This window comes from Leptonychotes weddellii, chromosome 12 (genome assembly GCF_054177405.1).
Source record: "Leptonychotes weddellii isolate Sample4059 chromosome 12, ASM5417740v2, whole genome shotgun sequence".
NCBI classification, from domain to species: domain Eukaryota; kingdom Metazoa; phylum Chordata; class Mammalia; order Carnivora; family Phocidae; genus Leptonychotes; species Leptonychotes weddellii.
The window spans coordinates 38,344,479-38,363,699 of NC_138380.1; the positions used below are offsets into that span (position 1 = coordinate 38,344,479).

At 43.7% G+C, this 19,221-nt stretch overlaps 1 pseudogene; it reads right to left on the minus strand.

Moving 5' to 3' along the window:
* Nucleotides 1-16,101: 16,101 nt before the first annotated feature.
* On the minus strand, nt 16,102-16,653 carry LOC115938209 (large ribosomal subunit protein eL21 pseudogene; annotated as a pseudogene).
* Between the last annotated feature and the right edge of the window lie 2,568 nt (nt 16,654-19,221).

Below are 19,221 nucleotides of genomic sequence, written 5' to 3' on the forward strand. Positions count from 1 at the left end.
TACCCCTGGGATTGGCACACATTTTTATGAATGCTGCATTTCAATAAAACACTTACTTAAAAAGATATCTTTGATCCAGGTACAAGACATCAAAAACTTTGCTTCCGTGAGGTTGCAAATAATCTTCATGATACTAAAAATAAAACTTATTCTTATGCTTCAGTTAAAATATGTTGGCCTGTAAGAAACAGAAACCCCATCTCAAGCTGGTTTAAACAGGGACTTTATTACCTCAGGAACCAGGAGGTGGTGAGGTAGGCAGCTTCAGGGACAGCTGACTTGGTGGCTCAGTGGGCTCTGGCCATGTCCAGACATCAGTCACTTCCTGTGCTCCCCCCGAAGTGCAAGGGAACTTTGTAGCAACTTCGCCCTTTCAAAAAAATCTTCCCTTCACACCCCTTCAGGCACAATTGAAGAAGAGACGTGAAGAATCTTTGAATCTTGGTATTGGTAACAAGACTGTCGCTCCTTCCTGAGGAAGGAAAGCTTTTTTGGGGCTCTTCTCTGCCATGGCTTCTGATATTGTTGAAATCTGGTTGGAATGGCCATAAGACTGGTAGCCTGGACGAGGAGAAGGTGAGCAGTGAAGGGTCAAGCAGTGGCCTTTATGAAGGAGGGCTGCTCCCCCCTGGTGCCCTGCGGGGATTATTATCAAGGGAACAGCTTCAGCACCCAGCCTAGGCTGCACGGTGGGTAAAATTGATCCTGGCCTCTGGCTCCCAGTTTTGAAGGTGGTCGAACAGTGCCAAGAAAGTGTTCTCTCAAAGCATTTAGCACCGTTCCAATTTTATATTTTCTTTGGTGATTAACTGGTTAATATCTTTCCCCCTACTCTGAGAGCTCCCCAAGAGTAGGGAACATGTTTATTTTGCTCAGCTTTCTATCTCCAGCAACCGGAACAGTGTCTGGAACATATAGGAGTTCAAAACTATTGGCTGAGTCAATGAATATAGTCAGAAGGACATGGGTTTTTAGATCAAACCAATGTGGTTTCAATGCCCAACCCAGAAACACGTCAGCTTCCAGCTATGACAGGTTCACTTATCTTCTCTGAGCCTCTGAATCCCCCACCTGCAAAATGAGGATAATGCCACCCTCCCTTTAGAAGAGCTTCACACATGTTAGCCTGCCTCTTATTTTTCACTCCTCTGACTCCCAAACACCCCTGCAGGTTGTTTCTTTATGAATCAAATGGGAACCAAATGTTTATCTCATAGAATAGTTATGCAAATTAAATGAAGTAAAACGTGTAGGAGGAGGTGCTTTGTAAAAGCTGGTGTTAAAATTACAATAATCATCCTGTAAAAAGGAAGGTAGAAGAGCATTGAAGTCAGTGTCCACCTCACAAGATTGTCCAGAACACACAAGACTTCTTACCCTGCAATCGATTTTGCTCTGTGTCATTTGAAGACCTGAGTAGCATTTTTGGGGGTTGATTTGCTGTATTTAATATTTTTTCTGTATTGCTTATATTTTTGAAATGTTCTGTATTCTTTCTGCTCTAGCATTTAGGGCCTCATTCCGGAGAGACTGCCCCTCCCTGGGCTAGCTAATTCCTCCAGGGAGCAGATGACTTCCCCTGAGGGTACACAAACCAACACGTCTGGAGCCCACACCCTCAACCATCACCTTCATCAAACTCTCCACACCAAGCCAGTATTCCCCTTGCCCTAAACCACCCCAGGGCCAAGTTCTAAGGACAACTAGGGACCACCCCCATAGCCTAGAGCCTGCTGAGGTTATTCAAACTATCAAACCCTAAGCTACTCAGGGCCTTGAGCCTACCTTACCTTGCACCTTCTGTCCTGGGAAAACCCCAGTAAGCGCTCTGGGCTGTGCTCTCCCCTCTCATTTCTTTCGCCTCCTGACTGACCCTGCTGCTTCTCTGTGTGGTCCTGCATGGTGTGGTGTGTCTGCTGTTTCTTGGGATCTGTGAGTATAGACTTCCTCCTTCATGACAGTCATATCTGTTTCTACGTCTTATCAGACTTGATTAACACAAATCCTGAGTACATTTTAACATAGAAACAGACACCGGAACCAAATGCTCTGGGTGGGGGTGGGTGCCTGTGTTAGAGAAAGGAAAACAAGAGAGCCCCCTCCCATGTTCTGAGAGGACACCCATGGCAGAGGCTGCCTGGACAGTGGGCTCAGAGCCTGGGGACCCGGCCTCGAGGATCCTCACAAGGCTGGGGCTTGGCCAGGGAAAGGTTCATGCATTTCATGCTTATACAGTGAAGAATGTCTATACCCCTCAGAAATAAGTGGAAGAGATATTATTTAATGCCCTGGAGACTTAACTAGAATCGGATCTGCAGGAATTTCCAGTAAAGGAGTCAGGAAAGAAAATATTTTGTTGAGTACCTACATTGAGTTCTGTGCCAGGGACACGGCAGCCTTCTGGAGAAGGTGTTATTTAGCCTCATTTTACAAATGGGGAAACTGATGCACACAACAATGAAGTCCCTTGCCCAGCTTGTAAGTGGTGAGACGAGCACTGGGACGAAAGCGTGCTGCTTCAAGGCCTCCCTGACCCCAGCTGCCTATTGTCTCTAGACAATAGTGCTATCTGTCAGACACGTAGGGACAAGGGAGCCCGAGGTCGCCCCCATCTTCTGGGTGTGAGAGCAGAAGTGTGATGAGGGAAGGCCCTCTACAATGCTCTCTGTGCTGCGTGAGCCTTCCCCAGGACGGTGGTGCAGAAACAAGGCCATGGCAACCCTTGTCCTTTCTCTGGGCTTTGTTGGGCCCTTTTCCCAGGCTCTCCCAGGGAAGCCCTCCTCCTGCCCTCCCACTATGTAAGCCCATCTTGAAGGCAGGGAAGGGGCGTTCCGCGAGGGCCGTCGTGGGCCATGTGCCACACGGGGCTTCTCTTAAGTTTTCATCACCATCAGCAGGACTTGGAGGTGGGTTTTCCTATTCCCGTTTTGCAGGTGGGAAAATGAAAGGAAAAGCATTTCACTTGGGCACCTGATGTTAAACACAGCCAGGAAGTAGTCGAGCTGGGCTCAAGCCGGATCCTCCCACTTCCCGTCCCAGTATGAACAACAGCAGAGCTGGCTCTGGCATCGGAGGGTCTCGGGGAGCCCGGGAGCTTCCCCATAGCCCCAGCTGCACTGCCATGCTGCATTGGCATGCTGATGTTAGCATCAGTTTCCCTGCCCAGTCCTGCCATTTCCTGCTGACTGGAGCCCTGTCCTGAATGCAGGCCCCGGTCCCTGACCTCCTCCTTAACTCCTGCTAAAAACAAAAAAGTCGATATATTTACTTAATGCAGTGAAATGAGTGTTTGTTCATTTACAAAAGCCAGCCAGGCCGTCCACCAGTCCGGACAAAAAGAGTACACTGAAGCAGACATCTGTGAACTCCCTCCAGAAGGAAGGAAGGAACAGCACACCTCTCTGGGAGGCTCCAGTTGTAGGAAACCCACACCGAATATGTCACAATCTGCTCCCCAGCATTCACAAAAGCACATATTCATTACGAAAGAAATATGTGTTTCTTGTAGAAAACCTAGAAAATTGAGAAAGGCATAAAAAGAAAATCCTATCACCCTACCACCTAGTATCTATGTATCTGTGTGTGTATTTACAAAATTCACGTTATACTATTTATTATATACTACAAAGTATATATATAGATACATACACACATAACTGGAGTTATACTGTTCATAATACTGGCATCTAAATGCCTTTTGTTAACATCCTTTCTAACACATAGTAGCAGCATTTGGTGGCAATCGGTACTTTACTCCAAGTTTGGCGTCTTCACAATCGCCGTGTTCGGGGATCCTTGGGCTCTTCCCCATATGCTACCGTGGCAGGAGGTCTAGGTTTAGAACTCGGCGTTCTGGGGGGCCTCCCCGGTGATTCGGACACAGCCTGGCCTGCTGGGACCCCTTTTCGGAGCCCCCGGGGACCAGGAGCTGCGGTAGGCAGGCAGGAGTGGCGCCGGGCACGTGGGGGGGGGGGGCGCTGCGGCCCGTGGGAAGGGGGCTGACCGAGCTCCTCCCGGGTTTTCTCCCTGAGGGAATGGCAGAGCCGGCCTCCTGGCGTTGACATGGAAAGGAGCCCCCCGCCCGGGAAAGAAAGATGGATCGTAGTGGATAAGGCCTGGGTCTTCCTATGTGTGAGCTCGTTTGGGGGAACTCCTCATACCACATAGAGTTCACCCCCCACCCCCGTTTTTCACCTTCTGACTACTCCCCCCCTCCCCGTTTTCTCCCCCTGTGAGCGGCTCTGATTATTTCTTTCATCCTCTTCAACTCCTTCGCCACGGCTGGCCCGTGCGGCTCCAGCCGGGGGTCTGGTGTGAGGACAACCGGCTTCCCCACCCCCTGCAGCTGAGAGGCTCCCGCACAGGAGGGGCACACACACCCCTGGGGATGTCCGCTCTCACCTCCCCGCTGGGGCCGAGCAAGCCTCTCAGCCTTGCTGGTGGAAACGGGGCCCCAGACCTAGAGGCAGAATCTCAGGCTGAATCCAAACCTGTCTTTTCACAGGATCCCAGGGGATGCCTGTACACACTGGAGTTCGAGAAGCCCTGTCCTAAGGGGGAGCTGCTTTTTTTTTTTAAATTTTATTATGTTATGTTAATGCCCATACATTACATCATTAGTTTTTGATGTAGTGTTCCATGATTCATTGTTTGCGTATAACACCCAGTGCTCCATGCAGAACGTGCCCTCCTTAATACCCATCACCAGGCTAACCCATCCTCCTACCCCCTCCCCTCTAGAACCCTCAGTTTGTTTCTCAGAGCCCATAGTCTCTCATGGTCCTAAGGGGGAACTTCCTTCAAAGAGCATTGCTGCCCTACGCTCCAGGGTCTGATTTGAGGGATGAGATCACAGGCTGCAAGGGCAAGCAAGCCACTGAGACCTGGCCCTGCAGCTCTATTCCCAGTCTGTCCTCCAGCCTGGATTGGTCTGGAGACCCCAAGTTGAAGGGAAGAACACAAGCCGTTCTCCAAGGGGCAATGGAGACCTCTGGCTGTGGCGCCCCCTGGCTGCTCTGTTGGGGGAGAGTAAGGACCAGAGGGGACGGTGGCGTTGCAAAGGCTGAATAACAGGGTGAAGCTCGGATCCTAGCTGCTTTTGGAATGACGGCCCAGTTCTGTTTGGCAAAGAAGCACAATGGCTCTTTATCGCTGGGTGTTACAGGATTTCAATAGCAGGAGCCAGCCAGACAAAATGCAAGGCATTGTGAGCAGGCCACGCTTTGCGCAGCCCCAACTCCTATCATAATAGCCATTGTTCACACAGCCCCTGCCTGGGCCCACCTCCTTCCTCAGAAATACTGTGGGACAGGGACATGGGTCTATTAATCTCTTCTCAGGAAAAGGGGGGTGAAGGAGTAGTAAACTCTGGGGTCTGGGAGGATGGATGGGGAGGGGGAGATGAAAGGGGGGAGCATGGGTAGGACAGAAGGTGAAGGTGAGGATTGGTTAGCACATAGACCACGGCGGATCTGGGAAGGGATGTGGGGGGCAGGATCAATTAGTGTTGCACTGGGGCTTTGAGGAGCCAACAGCAAGTGGAGGGCAGGGGAGGGCAGGGAAAGGCTGCTGCTGACAGGATGTCAGGAAGACTAAGTTCAGAATCTGTGTCCCACTTAATGGCTACGTGGCTTTGGCATTTTGCGTACCTTTCCCGCGTCTTATTTTCCTTGTCTGCAAAATGCAGATACTGACATTTGCCTCAGGAGGGGATGCGACAATGAAATTAAATGAAATGAAGCATAAGAAAGTACCTAGTGCAGCACTTGGCACAAATCATGAGTTCGGGTTCAGAAAGATGTTGTTTCCTGTTGCCTGTCAATGACTATACCATACGCTCAGCCCTGGCAGTTCTGTGATGCCTCTCTCCTCTGAACCTAAGAAAGGTTCAAAGCATGATTCCAGAAAGCAGCACATGGGGAGGGGGCAAGGTAAGGCTGAGGGTGGTTAGACTACTGCAATCATCCCAGCGCTAGTTCATTATGGTCTGAGCTAAGGCAGGGTATGTGGGACTGGGGAAAAGGCAGCGATTTTAAACAGGATCTGATGTCACCAAATTTGCATTTTAGAAGAATGACTTTCAAGCGCTGTGAATGACTGGGCCTGTATTTTCTCCCCTTGAATTATTTTATTGTTTCACTTGAATTGTTTTATTGTCCAGTCCCTGTCTGATTTTTGCCTTCACCCGTTAATGAAGGACACTTTCCCCCCTGCATTTGTTAGAGGGTGTCACTCGGCAACAGATCTGTCTGCTACCACACAGGGTGGTAAGATGGGCAGTCTTCTTCCCATGGTCGTCACCGGACTCATTTTCATGGAACCCTGCCCCTAGAAGCTAACTAGAAATTGTTCATGTGACGTCTGGGGGTGCTGAGGGGTGCAGCCCCCTGGTCCCTCCCCAGCTTTCCAGTAGAGGATGCTAAGGGGTTCCAGACCCCTTCTCAATTTCATTTCTGGCATTCCCCCAGGGCTTCTGAAATTTGCCTTTCTTCTGCTGACTCCTTGCTCTTTAATACAGGAAATTCACCAGGGATTTATTTAATAACATTCTAGTATGTGCACCAGATTATTTGGCCAGTTGGCTAGTTGAACTGTCAGTTTTAGCTTCCTCTCATTTGATTTCCTCACTAACTTCTTTGTTTTGGTGAGGATTAAGATAATTCAGTATATTATAGCTTCCGAAGTTACAAATTTTAAAGATTAAAAGTTTTTAGTAAAACTGGCTGAACTTTCTGCATTTGGAGTAGACGTGCCTCATTAGTTTATACATTCCACAGGTTTCCGAGTGCCTCCTTTTCATAAATGAACTCTCTTAACTGAATGCGAGACTGTTTTGGACTCATCTTGGAACACAGGCTGGGATCACTATGTCACAAGGAGACCATTGAGCAGGGGGAGCCACTTGCTTTAGAATTTCTTAAGAGATATTACTTCTTGAAGAAGTTCCATTAATGTCCCTGGTGACCCTTTTCTTATTTCCAGATCAAAATCAATAGTCATTGTTTCTCCTTGGGTGATAAATGGGAAATCTTCAGGAAGAAAGATGGCCCTCCTCTGCAGCTATAACAGCTATCATGGGGACTTGGACGTGTTTCTCTAGTAGGACCTATAATGTTACTGGCAAGTGGGCATTGTCCACAGACCTACATTCTCTGGATAAATGACCTGATCTGGTCTACTGTCTGACCCTCCAGCTCCTGGCTTTGGGGCCCCGAATAGCCTCAAGCCTCTCCTGAAGATGGGGACAGAAGGTGCAGTATGAGTCATCAAGTGCCAGGATCTCCTGTCTCATTTGGGGATCCAATCTTGCAACCTTCCCAGCTACCACTTTGCTACTCCCTCCAGGGCATGGCTCGGGGCTAAATTCTTCACACATCTCTCCTCCCATTCACCCTGCTTTGGAGGCTTGTCCACTAAGCCTCTTGGCCCTTGCAGCTCTGTCAGGACAACGGCCCCTTTTCTTGGGGACATCTGTTGGTCTTGATAATGGATTGAAGTTCTGGGCTCCATGTGACTGCAGCTCATGTCTCTGGGCTCTTGAGACTCTTTACCTTCACTTAGAAGGGTCTCACCCAGGCCTCAACATCCCATAGTGGGAAGGGATCAGTGTCTGTCCTGGGTTGAAAGATGACAGTGAGGATGTGATTTGGTTCTCTCCTTCCCAGCAGTAAAAAAATGCCAACTAATTTTTTTTTTACCAGCACCATGATGTCCTTGAAGAAACCTCGTCATTTCCTCACATGGTCTGGACTGGAGAATTCTTTAGTCTGGCATGGATTTTCCTTTGGGTGACTTTTACCCTAAACTCCAAACCTCATAGAAGCCTAAAAAATACCACAAATTCACCTGTCTTGTTCTTTCTCCCCAAAGTGCCAGTCTTGCCAAACTCTCTATTATTTATTCACAGCTTCTTCCCAAAGTTTGTAGCTCAAGGCATCTGACAGGTAGGAAGGAAGAGGAAGAAGCTCATATGAGCATAGTTTTCTAGGGAATCACTCATCACAGTTTGATAACACAATTATGGAAATGAATTGTTCTAGTCAGACAAGGCACTGTGATGTGCTCAAGTCAGGTCAAGGAAAAAGGAGGTTATTATAAGGATAGACATGGAGAGAACTGAACAACTGTCAGGATCCAAGATATCTCCGTGGATGGATTCCTCCAAATTGTGTTCTCTCTTTCTCTGTCTCTGTCTCTGTCTCTCTTTTCCCCTTCCCTTCTCATGTCTCCGTTTGCATTTCTCTGCATACCTGTTCCACTGTCCTTTCTCTGTCAGTCAATTTCCTCTCCTTACTCATGGGTGTTATTGTCTTATGGGCTTGAGATGGTCCGTTGTGTCCTCTCTTGTGTGAATTGGATCCCCAATTCACACAAGAGTTCAATATCATGAACTTTGGGTTGCAATTCCCACTAAATGGCTTAGCCTCTTGGCCATAGTTTGTGGATCAGTCTGTAGATGAGCCTCCATGGATTGGGGGGCTACCTTGGTCTAATCTGCTTGGCCAGGAGGTGCTAGGTCACATGGTGCTAGGCCAAATGTTGGCCTAAGCGTTAAGTGCTGTGCAGGACAGTGTCCCTCAGAAGGGACTGTGGGTGTGGCAGGTACACTGAAGTGGACCCACTCCAGCATATATTCTTGCTATGGTGAGGATTTGAGTTTTTCTCTTTCCATTTCAAGTAAAGGTGGAAGAAAGGTAGTTCCCAGGAAGGTGGACTCTGGAGGTGCTGAGAGCACAATTTTTCCCCAGAAACAGCCTGATGACTTGTAAGCAAATGCCACCATCATTTAAAAAAAAAAAAAGTGCCAAGAATCTCCTGTTATATCTACTGAGCATAAGCCTTTGTGGATCCTGGAATCTGGAGCAGGTGGGGAGGGAGGGTCAATAAGCATTGTTTTTCCTTTAATTTTCATCTAACTTTGCCCAGAGGACAATTTGCCTGGGCTCCCATGGGCCAGTCTCAAGAGAGAAGCAAAGGCAGTTGCCCTCTGTTTTATACCTGTTAAGGAGCCTGGGGTGGGAGTGTGTATCTTGGAAAAGAGCTAATAGAATCTGGATGGGGAGCAAAGGAAAGATGTCAGCCCCTCTCTTTCTCTTGGGCTTGGGCTGTCCACTGGGTGCAGAAGTTTTTTGTTTTTTGTTTTTTTCTCATGATCCTCTGTCTCACTGAAGCAGCTAACTCCCTGCCATAGGAAAATCCATCCTGGGTCAGTGCTTCCAGAAACTGGCTGGGTATATCAGGCAGAGCAAGTGAAGGGCTGGAAGAAGCAACTTCTGGAAATTGAGCGGCTTCTCCCTTTTCTACGCCCTCAGAGTCCTCTCCAATCAGTCTGCCGATGGGGGTGGGAAGGAAAGCAGGAGAAAATTCAAAGGCAGTGTTTATGGATCATGGTAGGAGGGTGTGCGTGACTCTTCTCACAATCCATTGGCCAAAACTCATATGAGCAGAGATGCCTCTGAGAGAGGCTGAGAAATATATAGTGCAGCCAGGGCTGCAAAGATATTGGTGAGCAGCTGTATATGCCACAGCCAGGATGTCTCATTCTAGAATTCATTATTAGTAGGCTCTCTTGCCTGCCGGCGTAAGCCACATTTATTTGTTATAAGGATGTTTTATTCTCCCTTCTGTCATCCTTTGTTTTACTTTATAATCTGCTCAAAGCTCTCATGGGGAAGAGAGAGGCTATTTTTTGGACCTCTCAACTCCAACATTTGGTGCATGGCCTTGGAACACTGAGAAATAGAACGTAGGAGTTGAATATCAAATTGGGAGGAGATTTAGACTTTAATTTTCTTTGAACCTTAAATCAGAAAGGGAAGAGAATATGATTTTGGACTTTAAATCCTTTGGACTTTAGTATCTTTGGACTTTAACTTAATCATTGAACTTTAATTCCTTCCCAGAAAATTCATGATGAGCAGGGGTTGATACTCAAATTTGGAACATGTTGTAATTGGTATTTTATTGCTTGAGTATTTTAACATCATTTGATTTCATTGCAGAACATATAATGGTCATATTTAGAGTGCCCATATAATTTATCACCCAAACTAGGGTAGTTTTGAGAGAGAAAGGAGGCTCTATTAATAATTAAGCACAACAACAGGCACGAGCCTGGACTGTTTTGGGTGCAGTTGGATGTGTGGTCACTCTAGCTATACTGAACAAAGTTGAAAGACATAATTAGGAAAGAGAAATGGAATAGAGAATGAATTTCCAGCAATGTAGTAGATTTAATTAATGAAGATTTTCTGACCCATATAAAAGCCCTCTGGGGATCAATTCTAACTTGTCCACCAGTGGTCCCAGGGGGATCCACAAAGGAGCATAACCAGTAAGGGGCCATCCAGTCAGGCAAGAGGAGCCACCATAGGTATTTCAGACAGAGGGGACTCAATGCAGGGAATTGGGTGCACAGGTGTTGGAGGACAGAAGGACAGAGAGAGAAAAAAGGAGGAGTAGTAGAGACATGAGTAATGACAAGAAGCTGCTACCATCCCTAAAACTGGGGGAGCAAAAAGTAAGAGACGGAGTCATCCTGGGAGACCATCCTAGGATCCAAGCTCCCGGCAACTGAGGAGAAGTACAGCCTGGATGTTCCTAATAACTCTAAGGAGATGGTGAGGCTGGTGCTTGGGACAGGAAGAAAGCCCCCCATTCTCCCCAGATTGTGTTCTTTCTTCCATTGTCCTGCCCTCTGCAGACCTTACCTAACAGGAACCAACTGCCAAGGGAGTCTGGGAAATGCAGTTTGCAGAGTCCCAGCCCCTGGATTAAAGGTAGAGCCGAAGGGTGGGCTTGGAGCTGAGAAGCAGTAGGGAGATGAAGGGCCTACATGCAGTGGATGGCACCGGGGCCATGCCTGAGGAAAGAGGAGCAGAAAGGTCTCCACAGAACTTCTGATCTCCTTCTCTGAGTACGGCCGCACTCTGCTAACCACAGCTTAATAGTTGAGCACAAACAGTTTGAGAACAAACAGTTGAGGAAAGTCACTGTGGTGGCTGCTTCTTTATTCCTGATGTTTCCTTTCACATGGAGATGTCACATTCCCAGCTTCTCTTATTTGTTATTATTTATTGGCACCTGCTCTATTTCAGGTACCGTTCTGGTCGTGAGGATTCAACAGGGAATAAAATAGACAAGATCCTTATCCCGTGGCATATGCAGGCAATAAACAATAAACATAATCGATAAGTACACCGTACAGTATATTGGAAAGTGATAAACACGGTGCAAAGAAAAAACCGAGAACAGTGAAGGGGGACCAGGGTTGCTGGATCAGCACTTGAGGTGCTCAAGAGTGTGGGCTGGGTGGCGTCACTTAGCAAGCCCCTTTGAGCACACAGGAAGTGCTATTTGTTGCTGACACTCAGAACCCCAACAAATACCCTAGCTTTTGAGGGGAATATTGACCATTCTGTTCCTCAGTCTAAGCAATCACTTGTCCCCAGTCCCGAACATGCTGTAAGACTATGAACCCAGCCCGCAGCAAAGACAGGTTTAATCCCCTCCTGAGGTGTTATTTGGAAGCCTCAATCAGAATTGCCTATAATTAGTGCCTTACCCAGCTTTGCAAACAGGTGCCTATGGTCCCTTACCCTGCCCACCTCACCCTGTTTCTGATTTGCCTCCAAGACAGTGGTAATGGCTGGTGCTATTGGCAGGCAAGCCAACACTGGTTTTCTTGAAGACAACAGTCCTCAAAGTGTGGTCCAGAACCTGGAGGGTGGAAGGTCATGTCTTATAGAACCTTTCAGGGGATGGTGTGTGAGGTCAAAACTATTTTCCTAGCAGCACTAGGATGCTATTTGCCTTTTTCATTTTCATTCTCTCATGTGTACGGTAGAATTTTCCAGAGGTTACGTGGCATGTAATAGCACAACAGATTGAGTGCAGAAGCAGATTAAAATACTCCTTTTTTTTCCTAACTACATATTTGTGTGAAGCCTGATTTTCTTTATACATTTCCATCAAAACAACATATTGCAACAGATTGAATGCAGAAGATATGAAAATCCAGCTGTCTTCTGTTAAGCCAAACTTAAAGAGATTTGCAAAAGTTAAAACAATGTCACCCTTCTCACTAATTTTTTTGGGGGATGGTACAGTTACTTTCCATATAAAAGATATTTATGTTAATATGGAATGAGCTTGTTATTATTACTTGTAAATGAATTCATAAATATTAAATATTTTTTCATTTTAATTTTTAATGCAGTAAATATCAATGAGTATAATCCACATAAACAAGCATAAAGGGGTCCTGAGACAAATAAGTTTAAGAAAGTCTGTTCTAGAGGGCTTTGTTGTCATATCACACCCACATATTTTTAGAGCCCCCAAAATACCTCTTCAGAGACATCCTTCCTTGTGTCCAGCCATCACATAAATACATGGCCATCCTGGGGTGCCTGGGTGGCTCAGTCGGTTAAGCATCTGCCTTCGGCTCAGGTCATGATCTCAGGTCCTGGGATTGAGTCCTGTGTCAGACTTCCTGCTCAGCGGGGAGCCTGCTTCTCCCTCTGCCCCTCCTCCCACTCATTCTTTCAATCTCTCTTTCTCTCTCTCTCTCTCAAATAAATGAATAAAAATCTTAAAAAAGAAATACATGGCCATCCTTGCTGACTTTTGGATATCTACATGCATGCAGAACTAATTTCGACTAAGTCTATCCTCTTGGGGAAAAAAATGCCATTAATCCAGAGTGGAAAGAAGAAATTCGAGCTATCCTGAGTTTACCTACCAGATACCTGAAGAGTTGCAAGGTGATGAAGTTGTACTCTTAGAAGAACACATTTATCCTCAGGTCAGACCCAGGGAAACTGGATGGAGGTAAGCAAGGGGATGGAGTCTGCACCCTTCCAGCCCTGAGGCGTGTGGGCTCCTGAATTCCCACTCACGGAAGGGCTGCCCTGATCTCCCAGAACCACAGTCGCCCGAGGTGCTTGCCATTCATATGGAGTTCCAGGCTTTCCCAGAGCCCAGTGAAACAAAATCTAGGGCTGGAGATCTAGCAATCTACTTTTTTTTTTTTTTTTTAAACTCCTTGGGTGATTCTGTGAGGTAGGTTTTTTGGGACCATTTGATCAGTCTCCTTAAAGCCAGTCAGGAGTTATGGGGATGTGTGGGTTACACGCTGCTGGCCCCAACTATTTCTCCCAGTTCCCTACTCTGGGCTCAAATCACACACCTGTGGGGATTAGTTCTTTGGGGGTTAGGGCAGCACCATCTCCAGTGTTCCTTATTTACATGTAAATCTCCCGGGGAATGGGAGTTGCATTCAGTTGCGCTCTGGGAGTAACGTCTTAGCAGGTGTCTTATACACCTGCTCTGCTCTGAGGGATGAGGAAGGGCAGAAAGGATGGGCACAAGGAAGAGAAGGAGACTTTGGGGAAGGATACAGAAGTGAGAAAAGCTTAAGGACTCCAGGCCCCCTCGAAGGCAAGAGGAGAACAGAAGATGAATATTGATTTCTGCTGAACTGACTCCCAAGGCTCTGTGAAGGAGCCAAGACGTTTCTGCAGATTTTGAAAAATGTTGGCATCAATATCCCTATTACTGGATGCTAATGATACATGTTGGCTCTGAATAGAGAAGGAACCCAGAAGGATCTTTCAGCCATCTTGGCTGTTTCTTGTGTGTAACTGATACCCAACTGATACCTATCTCCCTGTTTCCAGTCTGGTTCCCTTCTCCGCACTGTTTCCAGAATAACTGTTCTAAAGGCTTTTGAAAGATGGTTTTAGAAACTCCTTTTATTGTGAAATATAACACACATTCACAAAAGTGCACAAAACATAAATATATAGCTTAACGAGCAGTTAGAACATGTAAGTGCCACCCAGAGCAAGAAATAGAGTGCTGTCCATCCCTCTTCTGCATGCCGCCTCTCAAAGATAGCGCTTCCCTCCGCACAAAGGTGCCCCGGTCTTAGCTTTTATAAAAAGTAGTTTTCTTGCTTTGCTTAAGAATTGTATCATCTAGGGGCGCCTGGGTGGCTCAGTCGGCTAAGCGGCTGCCTTCGGCTCAGGTCATGATCCCAGGATCCTGGGATCGAGCCCCGCATCGGGCTCCCTGCTCAGCAGGAAGCCTGCTTCTCCCTCTCCCTCTGCCTGCCACTCTGCCTACCTGTGCTGTCTCTCTATCTCTCTGTCAAATAAATAAATAAAATCTTTAAAAAAAAAAAAAGAATTGTATCATCTATGTGTGCATCCCCAAACACAGTAGTTTAATTTTGGTTGGCTTTGAATTGTATATGAATCAAATTATATATAATATCTTTTGGTATCAATCTTCTCTACTTTTATGTTATGTTTTGAAAGATTTTTTTTGGGTTGTGGTAAGCAGCTGTGGTTTTTTTTTTTTTTTTCAATTTTGTTACTGTAAAGTTTCCTACTGTGTGAAATATACCATCATCTGTTTATTCTATTGTTGGTAGGCATTTGCTTTGCCTCCAATTGGGGTTCTTATAATCACTGCTATTATGAATATTCTTTCACATATATCACGGTGCATATAATTACACTCTTCTGTGGCATGTGTACTGAGGAATGGAATTTCAAGGTCATGGGATATAGGCATCCTTAAGTTTACTAGTTAAAGGTACATAATTTTCTGGAATGGTTGTACTAATTACTCACCCACTAGAACAGAATGAGAATTTCTGTCGCTCCATGTGCTCACCAGTACTCGATATTTGTCAAAGTTTTACATTTTTGCCAGTCTGGTGGGTGCATATTATTTTCCTTTTGTGGTTTAATTTACCTTCTCCTGACTTTTAATGGGATTAAACATTATAAATGTTTACTGGCTATTTGGACCACTTCGTTCCTGAAGTCCAGTCTTGCCCATTTGCCTGTCTTCCATTGTTTTTTTCTTACTGATTAGCATGAATTTTTATGTATTCTAAATACTTGATCTTGCTCAGTTATATGTGTTACAAACATCCTCTCCAGTCTACAGCTTGCCTTTTCACCCTCCCTATGATGGCTTTCGATGAACAGAGTTTCTAACTTTAAGTAATCAAATTTATTGCTCTTTTTCTTTATGAGCTGTGGTTTTTGTTTTGTTTAAGAGCTATTTCCCTATTCAGAGATCTTAAAGATATTCTCCTACATTATCTCCTTAAGGTTGTTTTCTCTTCACAGTCAGATCCATAATCCACCTAGAACCACTTTTGCATAAATCCACTAGGCTTTCATTTGAATTTTCTCCCATGTCAACACCCAACTGTCCTAGTATCATGTATTGGAAAGAGCACCCTTTCCCCATCTCTCTGAAATGCTGCCTCTAAAAGAAATCAAGTTTTCCAAATGCGGCCATCCTCTTCTGGACTCTTTTTCTGTTCCATTTGCTAATTTGTCCACCCTGGAGACCATACCACAGCCTTTACTATTATAGCTTTATGATAAGGTTTGCTATCTGGTTCATCAAGGTTTTCCCTTTTTTTCTTCTTGGTCAAGAGTGTCTTGGATATTCTTGGCACTTTGCATTTCTATATACATTTTTAGAGGTACCTCGTCAGGCTTTACAAAACTCCTGGTGAAGTTTTGATGGTCACTGTATTAATATTGTATATCAATTAGAGAAGAATAGATAATTTTATGGTATTCAGTCTTCCAAACAGTAATAATGATATATTTCTTTCTTTCTTTATATTTCTACATATCTCTCAATAATATTAAAATTTCTCCATAGAGATTTACACATCTTTTATAAATTTATTCCTGGAAACTTCATCCTTTAAGTCTATTGTAAATAATAATTGAAAAGTTTATTTTTTTTATTTGTTGCTGTTATGTGGAAATGATACAGATTTTTGCATATGGAATTTGTATCCTGTTACCTTACTAAACCTTGTGATTAATTCTGATAATTTATCTGCATATATTATTTTGTATATTGCACTACACATATATATCAATAATATTGGTTTTTATCATTCATTATTAATCCTTATATCTTTTATCTTATTTATTTTGCTTGCTTTACAGCATTGGCTAGGATCTCAGGACAAGGTTGAGTAGAAATGATGATGCTAGCATTGTTAACTCATTCTTTATTTTATTTTATTTATTATTATTATTTTTTACAGTCTTGAGGTCTTTTATCTTCTTTACATTTATCATGCCATAAATTCATAGGGAATGGGTTCCAGCAGTTCAGACTCCTTTCCATTAGTTCTCACAAAGTGTGCTTCTCTGGGTGGGGCAGGCTGGCGCTTCAGTTGAACCCAAGTACATTTCTCTTTGGCTTCCTTCTTTTTCTGATCATTTTCTTTCACACGCTTCAGGAAGCTATCTCGGCTCTTTGAGTGTTTAATATGCTCAATGCGTACATTAATTCTCTTGGCAAGAATCTTGCCCTTAACTTGTTTGTTTACAACAATGCCAACAGCATGCTGAGTAACATTGTAGACTCTTCCAGTTTTGCCATGGTAACATTTGTGGGGCATTCCTTTTTGAACAGTGCCCATTCCCTTGATGTCCACAATATCACCTTTCTTATTGATTCACATGTATGTGGCCAAAGGAACAACTCCATGTTTTCTAAAAGGTCTAGAGAACATATAGCGGGTACCTCTCCTCTTTCCCTTTGTGTTGGTCATTTTGGTGAATTACTGGAAGATGGTGGTTCCGCTCATTCTTTATTTTAAAGAGAACACCCTCAAAGTTTCATCATTAGATTTTGGGGTACATAACCTTTAAAGTTAGTTAGGAATTTCTTTTTATCTCAAGTTTGTGAAATTTTTTTATATGCCTGGATGTCAAATAATTTTATCAAACATTTTCCTTGCTTCCATTAAGTTGATAATACATTGTTTAATCATTTCATCTATTAGTGTAATGAGTTATTGAATGATTTTCTAATGTTAAGCCAACTTTGCATTCCTGGAATGAATGGAACCTGGTCACAAGTGTTAGTCTTTATTTTCTGGATTTGGTTTGCTAGTATCTTATTTGGAGTTTTTGTATTTATTTTCATGAAAAAATTGGCTTGTAATTTTCCTTTTTGTAATGTCTTTGTAGGACTTTGGCATTAAGTATTTTTAGTCTCAAAAGTAATTTTAAAATTCACCCTTTTTCTACTTTCCTGAAGAGTGTGTAACATTAGGGGTTGCTTTGTACTTAAATGGTGGTTGAACTTCACAGTGAAGGCATATTTTTTCTTTATGGTACTACTCAGATTATCTGTTTCTTCTTATGTCCATTATCGTAAGTTGTCCCATCCATGTCTATTTTCCATTTTTTGGCATAAGCTTAATCATAATATACTTTTATTATCCCTTTATTGATTCCAGGACCTACAGTGACATCCTTAAAAAAAAAAAGATACTGCTTACTTTGCCTTCTCATTTTTTTCCCTTTGACCAATCTCACCAAAGGTTTATTTTTATTATTTTTTCAGTGAGCAGAATTCTACCTTTGTTGAATCTTTTGAATCATGCTTATTTTCCATTTCCTTAATTTTACTCCTACTCATTATTTCCTTCCTTAGCTTTCCTTTAGGTTTATTTTGGTGATTCTTTTTTTCTAACTTCATGAAATAGATGATTTGTTCATTGTCTTTAGATTTTTCCTCTTTTAAATATTATTTTGTCTGTATCCCACACATCTGACATATAATTTCATTATCACTCAGTGCAACTGTTTTCTAATTTCCATATACTTTCTTCTTTGACCGTAAGTTATCGAGAAGTGTATTTCCTAATTTCCAAACATGTGGTAACTTTCTTGTGATTGTTCTGGCATAATTGCATTATGATCAGAGAAATTTGACTGTATGAGCTCAGTCTTTCAAAAGTTTTGAAGACTGCTTCACTTGTGCTTTAAAAGCCTGATTACTCTGAGGTGTTAGGGCAAAGGGCTTTCTGTGTTATTCACATTGTTCAAATTATCTAGATCATTTCTAATTTTTGCTTTAATTACTGGAATTAAGTGTGATAAAATTCCCCACGAGGCTAGGGGTTGGCTTATTTATTTTGTAGTTTTGAGCACTTTGCAAAATAGATATTTGAAGCCATGTTGTTAAATGCACAGAAATTTAGAATTATTGTATCATCCTATTGAACTAAAACATTGATCATTTGCAGTGTCCTTGTTTACCTCTACTAATGCTTTATACCTTAAAGTTTATTTAGTCTTTGTTAACACAGTCCCACGAGCATTCTTTTGGTACTGTTTGCATTGAATGTCCTAATTCCTTCTTTTACTTTCACAATTCCTGTGTCCTTGTGTTTTAAGCGTGTCTTTTGTAAAGGACAGATTGTTGTTTGTTTTAAATCCAGCCTGACAATCTTTGATTAACTGGAGCATTTAATCTGCTTACATTTATTACAGTTACTAACATATTTGGATTAAAAAACCCTGCCATCTTCCTCTGCACTCTCTATTTGTCCCAGCTCTTCATATTCCCCTTTCTTTCTTTTCTTGCCTTCCTTCAGACTGCTTGAGCCATTTTATCATTCTGTTTTCCTTCTCTTTTAGTTTAGAAGCTACATACCTCTTCGATTCTATTATTTTACAACATGCCTTCTGGAAATGACAATATGCATTGTGGGTGTATCGATGGCTAATGGTAATCTATATTCTACTCTCATTCCACGTAATTCAAGGACTTGTAATCAATTTCACTACATTTAGTTTTCTCTAGACATATGCTCTTGTGTGTAGAAATGGTAATACTGAGTCACACCTCCTAGGAACCTCTCAGAGGGTCCCTGAGCAGTCCGAAAACCATGAGACTACACCAGCCAAGGCGCTGTCCACGTTAACATTCTATAAGCATGGAGCTGCACTTCTAAAATGTTAACTGGACCCGCCCTGTTGTAGATAATGCATTTTAAAAATGCAATTGCAGAGCAATGAGGCATGGGCTTTTCATGATTCCCAAGGCAAGGAGGTTGGCGCCTAAATGGGGCTATCTCCTTTTAATCAAATGCATTGAAAAGCAGTAGGGAACACGGGGAGATCTGCACATCAAATGAGATATATTCAGATGATGATAAAAGAACTGCAGTTGCCAGCAGGTCTGTAGCTCACCTAAGATGATTCTAGAAGTACCCAATCACTTTACTTCGTGCTATAAGTGTTTTTGTTTTTCTGTTTCCTCAGCAGACCCAGGCTTGTAGCCCCTTTCCATACCATGCATGCAGAAGGAAAAAGCAAAGTCATTTCTGTGGATGTGTGTACAAAGTTGTCAAAATGAAGGGAGGCAGAAAGT